The sequence below is a fragment of the Panthera leo genome, chromosome B3 (assembly GCF_018350215.1).
Source record: "Panthera leo isolate Ple1 chromosome B3, P.leo_Ple1_pat1.1, whole genome shotgun sequence".
Classification (NCBI taxonomy): domain Eukaryota; kingdom Metazoa; phylum Chordata; class Mammalia; order Carnivora; family Felidae; genus Panthera; species Panthera leo.
Window position 1 is genome coordinate 17606369 of NC_056684.1, and position 15118 is coordinate 17621486.

General features: G+C 38.5%; 2 protein-coding genes across 8 annotated transcripts in view; one reads left to right on the forward strand and one right to left on the reverse strand.

Moving 5' to 3' along the window:
- TTC23 (tetratricopeptide repeat domain 23) overlaps window positions 1-11089 on the reverse strand; it is a 109955-nt gene extending 98866 nt beyond the window's left edge. The window contains exon 1 of one of the 3 annotated variants that reach the window (XM_042941123.1): window positions 11071-11089. The gene's annotated coding sequence lies outside the window, so the exon portion shown is untranslated. Of the gene's footprint in view, window positions 1-8887; window positions 8910-9044; window positions 9231-11070 lie in introns of those variants that run through there. The other 2 variants (XM_042941121.1, XM_042941124.1) reach the window with 2 other exon arrangements.
- Window positions 1-15118, forward strand: part of LRRC28 (leucine rich repeat containing 28) — a 179343-nt gene that overhangs the window by 17402 nt on the left and 146823 nt on the right. For 2 of the 5 annotated variants that reach the window (XM_042941129.1, XM_042941133.1), the window contains exon 1: window positions 11683-11789. The exons of 1 other annotated variant lie outside the window; for it this stretch is intronic. The gene's annotated coding sequence lies outside the window, so the exon portion shown is untranslated. Of the gene's footprint in view, window positions 1-10466; window positions 10526-11682; window positions 11790-11892; window positions 11990-15118 lie in introns of those variants that run through there. 2 more of the 5 variants (XM_042941131.1, XM_042941132.1) reach the window with 2 other exon arrangements.

Consider the following 15118-nt stretch of genomic DNA (forward strand, 5'->3'; position numbering starts at 1 on the left):
ATTCTCTCTCTCCCTTTCTCTAAAACAAAACAAAACAAAACAAAAGCAAACAAACAAAAAACCCAAACACATTTACACAAAGCTAAGCCCAGGCCTAGATGGCTCCAGTGGCAAATCTTAATAAACCTTTAAAGAAGTAATACGAATCTTTTGAAAATTCTATCAGAAAATAGAGGAGGAAATCCCTTACAACTCATTCTATGAGGTCAATATTATCCTGATACCAAAGCCAGATGAAGACATAATAAGAAAACAATAAACCAATACCCTTGATGATTGTGAACACAAAAAGTCTTCAACAAAATATGAGAAAAACAAATATAGGGGGCCTGGGTGTGGCTCAGTTGGTTGAGCATCGATTCTTGGTTTTGCTCAGGTTTGAGCCCTGAGTTGGGCTCCACGCTGAAAGTGTGGAGCCTGCTTGGGATTCTTTCTCTCTCCCTCTCTCTCTGTGCCTGCCTGTTTGTGCTCTCTGTCATTCTCAAAATAAATAAATAAACTTAAAAAAAAAAAAAAAGAAAACCAAATCCAGCAACATATAAAAAAGATTATACATTATGACCAAGGGGGTTTCATTCCCGGAATGTAAATTTGGTTTAACACCTGAAATCATTAATGTAATACACCACATTAATAGAATAGAAGACAAAATCTGCATGATCATTTTAATAAATGCAGAAAAAAAAACACACTTGGTAAAATCCAACATCTACTTACGATAAAACTTCCTTAACCTGATAAAGGGCTAATAAAAACTAAAAATAACCCTAATGCTAACATCACACTTAATGGTGAATGTTTGAATAGTTCTCTTGTAAGATTGGAAACAAGGCAAGGATGTTTGCTGTCACCACTTGTATTCAAGACTGTAGTGGATATTCTAACCAGTGCAATAAAGCGAGAAAAAGAAATAAAAGGCATGAAGATTAGAAAGGAAGAAATAAAATTTTATTATCAGGTGACATGATCCTATATGGAGACAATTCTAAGGGAGATACACACACACACCCAAACAAAACAAAAACAATAACAAAATCCTACTAGAACTATTAAACAATTTCAGCAATATCAGAGGATACAAAATAAACAAAAATTACATATCTATCAATCTGAAAATAAAATTAAGGTAACATTTCCACTCACAATAGCATCAAAAAGAATAAAGTACTTAGGAATATATTTAACAAAAGAAGTACAAAACTTGTACACTGAAAATTATGCAACATTGCTGAAAGAAGTCAAAGGAGACCTAAATAAATGAGATATATTCCATGTTCATGGATTAGAAGCCTTCATATTATTAAGATAGCAATACCCTCCAACTTGATCCATAAATTTTATGTAACCCCTATCAAAATCTCAACTGCCTTTTTTTGTGAGAGTATAATTTGACCTTAAATTCACATGGAAATGCAAGAGACCTAGAGTAGTTAAAACAATCCAAAATAGAACAAAGTTGGAGGATTCACACTTCCATTTTAAGAACTTACTACAAAGCTACAGTAATCAAAGCAAGTGGTACTGGCATAAGGACTGACATGTAGATTAATGGAATAGAATTGAGAGTCCAGAAATAAACCCTTACACTTAAGGTCAATTATTATCATCATTATTATTATTACTATTATTTTAAAGTTTATTTATTTATTTTGAGAGAGAGAAAGAGAAAGCACTCATGCAAGTGAGGGAAGGGCAGAGAGAGAGGGAGAGAGAATCGCAAGCAGGCTCCACACTGTAAGCACAAAGCCTAATGTGGGGCTTGATCTCACAAACTGTGAGATCATGACCTGAGCCAAAATCAAAAGTTGGATGCTTAGCCAACTGAGGCACCCAGGCACCCTGGTCAATTATTTTTTGACAAGAGTACCAAGGTAATTCAAGGGGCAAATAATAGTCCTTTTCACAAATGATGCTAGAACAACTGGATAGGGACATGTAAAAGAAAGAAACTGGAGCTCTACCTCACACCATATACAAAAATTAACTCCAACTGGGTCAAAGGCATAAAAGTAAGAGCTAAAACTGGAAAACTCTTAGGAAACATAGGGCTATGTATAAGCTTGGGTTAGACAAAGATTTCTTATGTACAATGCCAAAGGCACAATAGATAAAAGAAAAAAAAATAGATAAATTGGACTTCATGAAAATTAAAAATTTTTGTTGCTTCAAAAGACACCATAATGAAAGTTAAAAGACAACTCACAAAATAGGAAAATATATTTGCAAATATGTTTCCAAACACTTGTAGATATATCACATATTTGATAATGAACTTCAACCCCCCAAAAATAATAAACACAACTCAGTAATAAGACAAATAACCCAAGAAAAAATAGGCTAAATGTATGAAAAGACCTGGGGTGCCTGGGTGGCACAGTTGGTCAAGCATCTGACTTCTGCTCTGGTCATGAGCTTGCAATTTGTGAGTTCAAGCCCTGCATTGGGCTCTTTGCTGTCAGTGCAGAGCCTGTTTTGGATCCTCTGTCCCCCTCTCTTTCTGCCCCTCCTCCACATGCATGCTCTCTCCCTCTCTCTTTCTCTCTCTCTCTCTCTCAAAAATAAATAAAAACATTTAAAATATATTTGAAAAGACAATTTACCAAAGAAGATATATGAATGACCAATAAGCAAAAAATCAAAATCACTACTCATTGGAAAATGAAAATCCAAACTACAATGAGAATCACTTCACACCCACCAGAATTACTATAATCAAAGAGAGAGACAATAAGAAGCTTTGGAGAGGGTGTAGAAAATCGTAAATCACTGGCAGAAAGTAAAATTGTGCATTCACTTTACAAAGCAGTTGAGTAATTCCTCATAAAGTTAAACATAGAATTACCACATAAACCAGCAATTCCATGCATAGGTATATATTCAAGAGGCCAAAAACACCTGTTCACACAAAAACCTGTACACACCTTCATAGCAGCATTATTTACAATAGCTAAAAACTGAAAGCAATCCAAATGTTCATCAACTGGTGAATGGATAAACAAAATGTGGTATTGTCCATATGATGGAATATTATTTGGCAATAAAAAAGGAATGGAATACTGATACATGCTATAACATAGATAAACTTCAAAAACGTTATGCTGATGCAAAAGACCACATACAGTATGATACCAGACAAGGCAAACCTACAGAAACAAAGTTTATTAGTGATTGCCTAGCCTGGGGTAGGAGTGGGAAGTGCCTGCAAATGGGCACAAGGTTCTTTTTAAAGTGATGGAATTTTCTAGAATTCCAATGTGATTAATACTTGCACAACTCTAAATTTTCTAAAAAATAATTGAGTTGTATCCTTAAGATAAGTGAATTTTATGACATGTAAATAACACTTCACTAAAGCCATTAAAAATAGCTATAAACCTGAATAAACAGGTTTATATGTAGCTATAAGCCTGAATAAACAATGCACTTTTATGTGTAATTCTGGCTTTTAAATATCTATGACTACAGGACTTTCCTAAGATAGGACAGCTCTAATTCTCAAAACAATGTGGCAAAGACTCCCAAATGTTGAAAACCAACCCTAAATTAATGTTATGGTTCTATGAATACATAGATCATATGCATTAGTTCCTGGCACCTAGTAGGCCTCAAGAAATAAGTTTACTGGATGAACAATTAAACCATTTTCATGAAAAATACAAAGAAATGGAAAAACATTCCATACTCATGGATTGGAAGAATAAATATTGTTAAAACGTCAATACTACCCAAAGCTATCTACACATTCAATGCAATCCCAATCAAAATTGTACCAGCATTCTTCTCGAAGCTAGAACAAGTAATCCTAAAATTTGTATGGAATCACAAAAGACCGCGAATAGCCAAAGTAATATTGAAGAAGAAAACCAAAGCGGGAGGCATCACAATCCCAGACTTTAGCCTCTACCACAAAGCTGTAATCATCAAGACAGTATGGTATTGGCACAAAAACAGATACACAGACCAATGGAATAGAATAGAGACTCCAGAATTGGACCCACAAAAGTATGGCCAACTAATCTTTGACAAAGCAGGGAAGAATATCCAATGGAAAAAAGACAGTCTCTTTAACAAATAGTGCTGGGAGAACTGGACAGCAACATGCAGAAGAATGAAACTAGACCACTTTCTTACACCATACACAAAAATAAATTCAAAATGGATGAAGGACCTAGATGTGAGACAGGAAACCATCAAAACCCTAGAGGAGAAAGCAGGAAAAAACCTGTCTGACCTCAGCTGTGGCAACTTCTTACTTGACACATCTCCAAAGGCAAGTGGATTAAAAGAAAAAATAAACTATTGGGACCTCATGAAGATAAAAAGCTTCTGCACTGCAGAGGAAACAATCAACAAAACTAAAAGGCAACCAACGGAATGGGAAAAGATATTTGCAAATGATATATCGGACAAAGGGCTAGTATTCAAAATCTATAAAGAACTCAACAAACTCCACACCTGAAAAACAAATAATCCAGGGAAGAAATGGGCAGAAGACATGAACAGAGATTTCTAAAGAAGACATCCAGATGGCCAACAGGCACATGAAAAGATGCTCAACGTCACTCCTCATCAGGGAAATACAAATCAAAACCACACTGAGATACCACCTTATGACGGTCAGAGCAGCTAAAATGAACAAATCAGGAGACTATAGATGCTGGTGAGGATGTGGAGAAACAGGAATCCTCTTGCACTGTTGGTGGGAATGCAAACTGGTGCAGCCACTCTGGAAGACAGTGTGGAGGTCCCTCAAAAAATTAAAAATAGATCTACCCTATGACCACCAATAGCACTGCTAGGAATTTCCCCAAGGGATACAGGAGTGCTGATGCATAGGGGCACTTGTACCCCAATGTTTATAGCAGCACTTTCAACAATAGCCAAATTATGGAAAGAGCCTAAATGTCCATCAACTGATGAATGGATAAAGAAGGTGTCGTTTATATATACAATGGAATACTACTTGGCAATGAGAAAGAATGAAATCTGGCCATTTGTAGCAACGTGGATGGAACTGGAGAGTGTTATGCTAAGTGAAATAAGATAGGCAGAGAAAGACAGATACCATATGTTTTCACTCATATGTGGATCTTGAGAAACTTAACAGAAGACCAGGGGGGAGGGGAAGGAGGGGAAAAAAGAGTTACAGAGAGGGAAGGAGGCAAACCATAAGAGACTCTTAAATACTGAGAACAAACTGAGGGGGTGGGGGAGAGGGGAAAGTGGGTGATGGGCATTGAGGAGGGCACCTGTTGGGATGAGCACTAGGTGTTGTATAGAAACCAATTTGACAATAAATTATAAATAAAAAAAAAAGGAAAAAAAGAAAACTTTATTGAAGAAAGAGAAAACATGCAAGTCTGATGCTTTTCTTAAAATCCTTTTTTTAAATGTTAGTCATGAAAGGCAGATATCTTAAACCTATATTTTTCTTTTTATAATATGCACACAGATGCACATTTTACATTTATCTTTGAAATATGTTTGGCAGGATTTTCTTTTTGTGATTTGAATGTGTTAGTGCAGAAATTAATGTTAGATCATTTATTAGAAATTGCAAATCAGTTTACTGTCTTATGGCAAGATATTGTTATCTGAAACTGTCCAATCTGATAAAATAATTTTTAGAAGCAAAAAATAAAAAATAGAAAAACCATCTTCATGATGTGATTTCTCTCTCCAAACACCTGATACCTGAAACTCAGTTAATTATGGAAATTCTTCAAAAAAAAATTTTTTTTTAATGTTTATTTATTTTTGAGAAAAAGACAGGGCGTGAGTGGGGGAGGGGCAGAGAGAGAGAGGGAGACAGAATCTGAAGCAGGCTCTGTCAGCATGGAGCCTGACTCGGGGCTGGAACTCACAGACCCCCCGAGATCATGACCTGAGCCGAGGTCGGATGCTTAACCAACTAAGCCACCCAGGTGCCCGTATGGAAATTCTTTTTTCACTTAAGAAAACTTAGGGGCAGCTGGGTGGCTCAGTCAGTTGAGCTTCTGACTCTTGATATCGGCTCAGCTGATGATCCCAGGGTTGTGGGATGGAGTCCTGGGTAAGGCTCCGTGCTGAGTGTGGAGCCTGTTTAAGATTCTCTCTCTTTCCCTCTGCTCCTCTACCCCGCTCACATGTTCTCTCCCTCTCAAATTAAAAAACAAACAAAGAAACAAACAAAAAAAAACTTAAATGAAATGCCAATGTCCCAAGGGGAAAACCTGCTAACAGTTAGGCGGACACGACTGGATAGGCTAAAACGAGGTAACATTAGCTCCTTCATGCTATCGACTCATTTGGTTTCAGAGTAGGGGGTGGGGAGTGGAATGTATGATCCACAAAGTCACTTAGAGATCCAAGCTGACCAAGCTTTAACTAACAGGCGTCACGGCACACCGGGAGATTGGAAAACTGTGGATGAGCTTCTCACCGCTATTGGCCAGAAGTGACACAGGTCACGAGTGCTAACATTTCATTCTTCCCTGAACTGCAAAGAGGGCTAGGATATACAGGGGAGTAATGAGATATTGGCGTAAATTTGGTGAGCACAATTTGGTCCACCACATCGGTCATCTGCAGCAGGGGGCCTTGTCTCAAAGATTATTTTCCACAGCCAGAGATTCCTCCTTCTCTGTCTATTTAACTAAGAACCACTGATCAAAAACTTAGGATGGGGATGCCTGGGAGGCTCAGTCAGTTGAGCGCTGCTCTTGATTTTGGCTCAGGTCATGATCCCACGGTTGTAGGATAGAGCCCCACGTCGGGCTGCGTGCTGAGTGTGGAGCCTGCTTGGCATTCTCTCTCTCTCTCTTCCTCTGCCCCTCTCCCCTCCTCATGCTATTTCTCTCTCAAAAAAGAAAAAAAGAAAAAAAAAAAAAACTAGGATGGATGAGCTTTGGATTCTTTGAAGCAAGTGTTGAGGCAGGAGACAAACATCCAGCTTGGTGTTTCTGAAGGACTTTACTTTTTATCGGGGGAGCTAATCCTTGATTCACCTGTTTGCCCAATACTGTGGAAAGTATCTGGTACCTGGTGGCAGCTGAGTGTATGGAATTTAGTTTTGTCTCAGAGAAACACGTCAAGTGAAAGCCTACGGTCTGAGTAAGAATATCTCCCATATTCTCATGGTGTTCTTCGATCATAAGGGTTTTTTTTTTTTGTTGTTTTGTTTTTGCTTTGGTTGAAATTCCTTTAATTCAGCTGAACAGAACCAAGAAATAGTTCTAAATCCTAGGGAAAAGGAATAAGAACTTATCTAATGTGAACAATGATCCCTTTTAATTGTGTTAATTGCACAACTACCACCACACCTAGTAAAATTCATATTTGTACCACTAGACCAAAAATAAGCTAAATGCTTTAGAAAAATGCAAAGAAATGCATTAAGATTTGTTAGTCAACCATAGGAAAGTAAAGTAATTTGGATAAAGTCTCTTACAAGGCTGCTAACCAATCTGTACTCCATTACTTACAGTAGTAAGTCCTTTTAATTCCTAGTCTCTGTTCTTGGAAGGATCTAAAATTAGGCTATCAGTTTTATCTTCTTCAGTTACTACTCTCATTAGGTCTCACTCCTTCTGAAAACCTAGGACCAAACCCCTTAATTCCTGCAATTTTGACTCTTTATGCAACTTTTTGGGGGTCTTTTTTGCTTAAAAAACACACACACAAAAAACAGGTCCCCAAATGAACCTTCTGCTGCAGTCAGAGTCCATCATTTTTCAGGCTTGCACATATTTGCTAACAACTCAACCAGTACCCGGGATGCCAATTCCCTCCTTTTTTATCTACTGAAATTTTGCCCACTGCTCAGGACCAAACTGGGTCTTAAGCGTGTTGTGAAGCTCCCTCTGAATGTTTCAGGTCACACTGATATATATACTCTTGAAGTGCCTGTGGTTTACAATAGGTATCTATGCATCAAGAGCTATCCAGAAGTTCTGGTTTAGATGTTTTAAGCCTCATTTCCCAGCTAGAGTATGAGTTTTTTGAGAGACTTTATTGTATTATTTTATATCCCCCTATAACAGAAGCCATTCAAAAAATATTTATTGCATTCCTACTCTAATTTATGCTCTGTAGATATAGATGTGCCACGAAGTATATTTATTAGTTGAATTAATACACGAAGAATCTTTAAGGTGCTATACTTTGGCATTATATATTTGGCTGAATCCTAAAAAATACATTATATTGCTATTTCAAATAAAAATTATTCTTGCTTATCAATATTTTCCTGAACTTTCATGTTTTAATTTTTTTTTAATGTTTATTTATTTTGAGAGAGAGAGAGAGAGTGTGAGCATGGGAGGGGCAGAGAGAGAGGGAGACACAGAATCTGAAGCAGGCTCCAGGCTCTGAGCTGTTAGCATACAGCCCGATGGAGGGCTCGAACCCACGAATCGTGAGATCATAGACCTGAGCCTAAGTCGGTGGCTCAACCGACTGAGCCACCCAGGTGTCCCTCATAATTTTAATGAAAATATCATTTTGAAAATACAAATGTTGGGTTTCTTTTTTGAGAATTTATCCTTATATTAATTACCCATTGATTCTGGTACATATAACAACACTGTTATCCTAGGTCATTAGCAGATTTGTCTCTGAATTACCCAATCTACAAATATACACAAATTTTGGATCCAAAGCGGATTCTAATTTTCTCTTATATTTTGATTATCTATTATGATAGGTATTATAGTATACAGAAATATGTATTTCACTTAACAATTACAATAATATTACTAAGTATCCCTCTAAATCCATATTAAACAACAATAAATCACAGCAGTTTAGGAAATACAATAATCTATAATTAATCGTTTTCTTTTCCCTTATTCCCTTTACCATTCAAAAATTCAATGATTATTTGGAAATAACATTCTTCCAATCTCACCCTAAAAACAGCTTCTAAAAACTCCTTTTCCTGCCACGATTGTGCCTGTATTTTATCTAGTTCTCCTTTGACGCTTACTCCTTTAAAACTATCGAAAAACCGGAAAAGTTTCTTTAACTCTCAAATCTCTGTGTCGTAAAATCCTTTGTCAATTTACCCAGTACGCAGGAGAGGATCTCTGTTCCTTTTTCGAGCGAATTACACAGTTGTCTCCGCAGCCTGATTTGCCGGTTTGGTTCCCGCTGTATGAGTTTGGTGATTCTTTGTACAAATTAATCACCATGAAAAAGTCTAAAGCAGGGCAGTTGCAGACTAAATTATAGCAGTCTTTTCCCGTAAAGCAACCTGGTACCTCACAAAACTCCAGGCGAACAATGAATGATAGAGCATGCACCAATAGGAAGTGGAGGAGAGTATTTTGTGGAAGTTTGCAACCCAATCCCGGAGGGCCAGAGGTGGGAATTTTAAAATGGGGTTTTCTTTTTCTTGGAATTTTCTTAAAGTGGTATTGCTGCCTTTTGATGTTAAAGTTTGTCAAAGATTGCCAAATTGCCAGATTAAGGAATTTTGAGTGTTTTGTGAAAATCGATACACATTCAAATTGACATTCTGGCACAGAATCCCTTGGCTGTTTTTATAGCAATTTCAGGGGAGTAGAAGTTACTTAAAGAGAATTCATTATTTATGATCAAAAATAGGATGTTACAACGTGGATGGGATGGGAGGGTATTATGCTAAGTGAAATAAGACAGAGAAAGACAGGTATCATATGTTTTCACAGAAACTTAACAGAAGACCATGGAGGAAGGGAAGGGGAAAAAATAGTTTCAAACAGAGGGAGGCAAACCATAAGAGCCTCTTAAACACAGAGAACAAAATGAGGGTTAATGGGAGAGGGCAGGGGAGGGGAGAAATGGGTGATGGGCATTGAGGAGGGCACTTGCTGGAATGAGTACTGGCTGTTTATGTGATGATTCATGGGAATTTACCCCCAAAACCAAGAGCACACTGTATACACTGTACATTAGCTAACTTGACAATAAATTATACTTATATATATGGAAAAAAACAAAAACAAAAATCAGATGTTAGGGATGCCCAGGTTGCTCAGTCTGTTAAGCATCTGACTGGGGCTCAGTTCCTGAGTTCCAGCCATGCTGTGGCTCTCTGCTGTCAGCACAGAAACTGCTTCAGATCCTCTGTCCCCCACCTCCTCTCTGCCCCTCCCCAGCTCATTCTCTCTCAAAATAAAGTTAAAAATTTTATTTAAAAAAATTGGATGTTAAATTAATGCATTAAAATATTTCTTTTGTTTTTAAGAAATGAAAACTAAGTGGCTAACATTGATTACTTTAAAAAAGACCTATTGTTAATCATTTTTGGGGTCACTTTCCAGTATTAGGAACAAGTCTTTTTATTTAGGTTGATCCTTAATAACCTAAGTATTTTTGTTTTTACATAAACTAGGTTTCCTTGTTTTAAGTCTAGCAAAAAGTTCCTAAGTACTACAAATTCTTAGGTATCTAAGAATTCTTAGGTAACTAAGTATTTATATCAAAGTTCTTAGAAGTACATGACATTCACCATGCCACATAGTTCCGGAACTTCTGACGGCCAGGTTTAATAAATAGGTAATTGGTAAGTATTTCATTATAACTCATACCTCATCTTGGAATAAATGTTACTTTCATTTAGCATAACTTTGCTTTAGAGATTATTCATCTCTAACAGTAATTAAATAAACCAACAGGAAACTAGTTATAAACTCAAGGTTGCTTGGCAATGAATCGCTAATAAATTAATCAACATCAAGCTTTTCAAAGAACAATGAATGACAGCAGATTCATGAGAGGAAGTTTAAAAAACCCTTCATTTCAGAAAGTTGCCATGTTAACAAACATCATATTTAAAAAATAAATGTTTTTAAAATGTTCCTTAGCAATGTTTAGAATTATTATTGTTACTATTATTTTTATTTTTACTAGCATAATGCTTTCTTCCTTTGATGTTATCTTTCCGCGGACATAGGAATCCTCATTTTGAAGAACTATTTATTGACGGCCTACTCAGTCATTCTAGGAACTGCCATAATATTTAATTTACTAAGCTGTTAGTGTCCCTTTTAGCAACCGTTTCACACAATAGACTTTAGGTATTTCAACAGCAGAGACTAGGTTACCCACCTCATCTTTGGAAGGAACCTGTCAGCGCGCACAGTGAGCCCTTAAATCCCATGCTTAGGCTCACCTCTTGATAACTAACCTTGGCCATATTACATAAACCTTCCAGACATCAGATTTTCATTCGTTAAACGAGTATGATACTAGTACCTGTGTCATGAGACTGCTGTGAGGGTTTAAGGGATTGTGCACAGCTCTAAGAACGCTGCCTGGTACACAATAAGAGCTCGGTTTACTACTGTTGTTGTAATTCCTCAATGTATACAGTGAATAAGTGCACGAGTCCGTGAATGAATGTATGAATGAAAGAACAAATCAGTTATTGGCAAGTCCCTAGGCTGGAAGGGGCTAAGTTGCCCCCCTCAACGAATAAAGGGAAAAGGTGCTCTCAGCACAGCAAAACCCCAGCCGGAGCCGGAAGTCTAAGTTAAGCTACGGGCGAGGCCAGGCTGGAGGAAGCCGAGCTTTTGGCCAATAGGCACAGCGCTTGAAAAACGAACATCTCGTCCAAGATGTTTTGAAACCGCGAGAACAGGGGAGAATTATCGCGATGTTCCGTCTTCCCTCCCAACTCTCAGGAGCTCGGGTTCCGCCCCGCCCCGCCCCCCCGCCGTCCTCGCCTCGCCCCGCCCACTGCCGTCGGCGCCCCGCCCCTCTCTCCGACCCTCGGTTGGCAGTCCAGCGCCGCCTGCGCCCGGAGCGCTGGCTCCGCCGGCGCCGAGGTGAGTGCGGCCGTATGTTGCTTCGGGTGGCTCGCGTGCCAAGGGCCGCCTGGCCCGGCTCCCCGGCCAGCACGCTGGGTCTGGCAGAAGCGTCTGGGCAGCGGCGAGTGGTCCCTGGCCCGAGCGGGCCCGTCCGGCCTCGGGTCGCCATAGCTGCCGGGCCCTCCCCGCCCTCTGTGGCTGCAGAATTCCGATATCGGGTCTGTGAAATCCCTGCCACTGAGCTCGCTGCTTCCAAACTGTAACGACCTTAGTGTTTGGTTAACTCGGGCAAAGCGGCAGGTGTTTTGCCCAAGACTTACTGGGAAAACAGTCTTTTACAAATGCTTTTAATATACAATTTTTAATTCTCTAATTTCCAGTATTAGAAAATTGGAGTGGGTATTCTACTGAATTAAATACGGAAGTCAGTCTGAGGGTCTCCTTTTACACACACCTGCTTAACATGTGTGGATTTTCTTAAGGTGGAAGGATTTGTTTACTTGTTTTAAACAATAATAAAGTGGGTTGGTGTTTACAGGTCAGAAAATTTGTGGAGGTACACTTGGCATACCGTTAATATTATTAAGTGTCCCATTTATCGTTAGTAGATTAAGAGGTAGTGAAGGGAATTTGTGGAAGAAATTAACCATCTTGGTAAAGGCTTTATCTTGCCAATGAATGCGTTTTGGAAAACCATTAGCATTTTTATTGGCACCTTTCAGATTTCATTTATGTAGATTTTATCTCCCACACTGCCTTTGTAGCCAGATGTATTTTAGCAAGGTGAAATGATGTTTTAAAGGCAGCCCAATCCCAGCCTTCAGGATTCAGAAGGAAAGCAATTAGGTTACACTGAATTCTCTTATTGGCTCTTCATCAGTGAGTGTGGATTTTGGGTGTAGTTTTGCTTTGTAGTCTCACGTTTGTATAAGCGTTGGCTACTACTTAAATTTAATAATATGGAAGAAACAGGCTCCATTGAACACTGAAGTGCCTGAAAGGCTATATTGTAAGGCAAGGCACAGACTTTGGAGTCGGTCCACCTGGGTTGGAATTCTGGCAAGTTATTACCCTCTGAGAAACTCAGTTTCTTTATGTATAAAACAGGCTAAATAATGTCTATTGCAATGCGTAGTTGTATGGATTAGGGATTTTTATGGTACTTAGCAAGCATTTAGGATGTAGTATCTACAAGATGACCAAAGATTAGAAAGTGAAAAAAAATCTACCTTGCAGTATTACATGTTCTACTTTTCATCCACTGATCAGCCGTTTGAGGGCACCTGCTTTGTGCTAGATATTGTGTCCAGGCGGGTATACGAGAGTGAAGAAAGAGCAAGATGTCTGCCCTCAGAAGCTTCCAGTCGGTTGGCTAGATTGACAATAGATACACCTTATCTCCAAATAAGGCTGGAGAAGCGAGGTGGGAGGGGGGGCCAGATTGTGAGGAGCCCTCAATGCTTGGTAAGAGCTTGATTTTCTTATAAACTTTTGAAGGCTGTGTTTAGTTGATATGTGTGCACTAGGGAGTGAGTTTCCCTGAGAAGAGACCATGGGATTTACATTTTTAAAGGTCCACTGCTAAGTGATTAATGTGTTAGAAAGTATGTAGAGTGGACACCAGTAATACTCACGGCTCTGGCCGGAGATGAGAGTGGTTTTTGGTTTTGGCTGGTGGAGAGATGTGGATGGACTTGAGATGTATTTCGGAGATGGAAACCACTGGCCTTAAGATAAATTGGAGGTACCAGGTGAATGGCAGGATGGACCCACTCATGACTTAAAGCTTTCCATTTAAGGGATGAAAAACACTGGGGAGAATTCGGATTGCTGATGAAAAGCAAAATGTGTTAAGTTTGCAGCCCTTGTGAGCCATCTAACCTCCTTCCAGTTTACTACTTCAGTGAGTAATAACCCGGCAGACTTCTCTTTCGACACAGAATCATGGATTCTGGTTTAGTTCCCTTCTGCTTTGCAGGTCAGAGAATTAAGATGTAGAAAGATGGAATATGTTGTTCAAAGTGACGTATGTCTCATAAAAACAGGTTAAGTGTGTAGGTAGAATCAGTATGGGAAGGTTTTGAATTCTTATGTTGCACCAGGGATATTATTGAATATTCCATATTGTCTGCCCTTTTAGATGAAATGGCAAGTGCTTTCATACTAGATAGGAATTGGGAGTTTGGAAATAATAGAAAATTACCAAAAAAGTTACAAAACTCTGCTAATGGAAGGCTTATGTTACTGCATTTTGCACTAACTTTGTGTTAAGACCCAGTGAAAATAGTTTTTCTTAAGAAAAAATTTTTTTTCTTTGAAAGGCACTTTCAGTTAGGGAGTTCCAGAAAGGATGCCCAGGAAAATGAGGGTAGATCCTTTGCACAGAGCTCACTCAGCCTTTTAATGTTTTTGCATTTCCTTAATATCCTTTGGAATCCTGTGAAGAACCCAGTCTTTGAAATCCACTGGACACCCTCATCTGTACCCCAAAGTGGGGAGGGGGGAGTCCTTGCTTTTATCCCTTATGAGCCATTTGACCTCGGACAACATTGTTGAAGCTCTGAGTTTTTTTCCTCTTGTGTTAGTTAAGTGATTGTGAAGTTTGTTTCTGCTCTGTGCCTAGTTGATAAGATGGCAAATGTTATTTCTCTTCCTACCCGGTCACTTTCAGAGCTAGAAGGGAATTTAATCTGTTCTGGGTTCTGGCCTTTACCAATAAATTGCTGTCTCCCTTGTATATGTTAGGCAACTGAGGCCTGAAAAGATTGTAAGAAAATAATACAAGGTTCTTATTTCCTAGTGCAGTATTTCTTCTTTCATTGAAATAATAAAACTGTATATTCCTGGACCTGTTTCTTTATTGCTTCTGATAATCTACAAAGCGAAGAAGGGAAAAAATAGAGGTAAAAGAAGGAAAAAATTAGGATATAGGGCAATATTCTGTACATAGTAAGAAATGAGGAAAGTGAAGCTGTAAGTGGTCTAGATGTTTTGTATGTATTTAGCAATATTTTTGAAACACCTTAAGCTACACATAAAATGAGGTAGGTCAAGAAGGAAATGGGTTTGCTCTATCTGATTTTTAAGCTTTCTTTGGGTGCATGTTATGAAACTAGTCTCTCTTAGGCATTCCTATCTCAAGTTCAAGAGCTAGTTTTTCAGTTAGGACTGTTGCTGCTAAGTGGTACATATTGCTTAAGTAGTGAGAGTATTTAAATAGTTGCTCTCATCTCCTAAATATGTTCAGTTGTTATGAAGGAAAAATATAGGGATCCAATGTGTAACTCTCTTTAGTGTCTGCTGATAGCTGTGTGTGCTAACTGGTTTATTTGGCAATGCTTATGAGC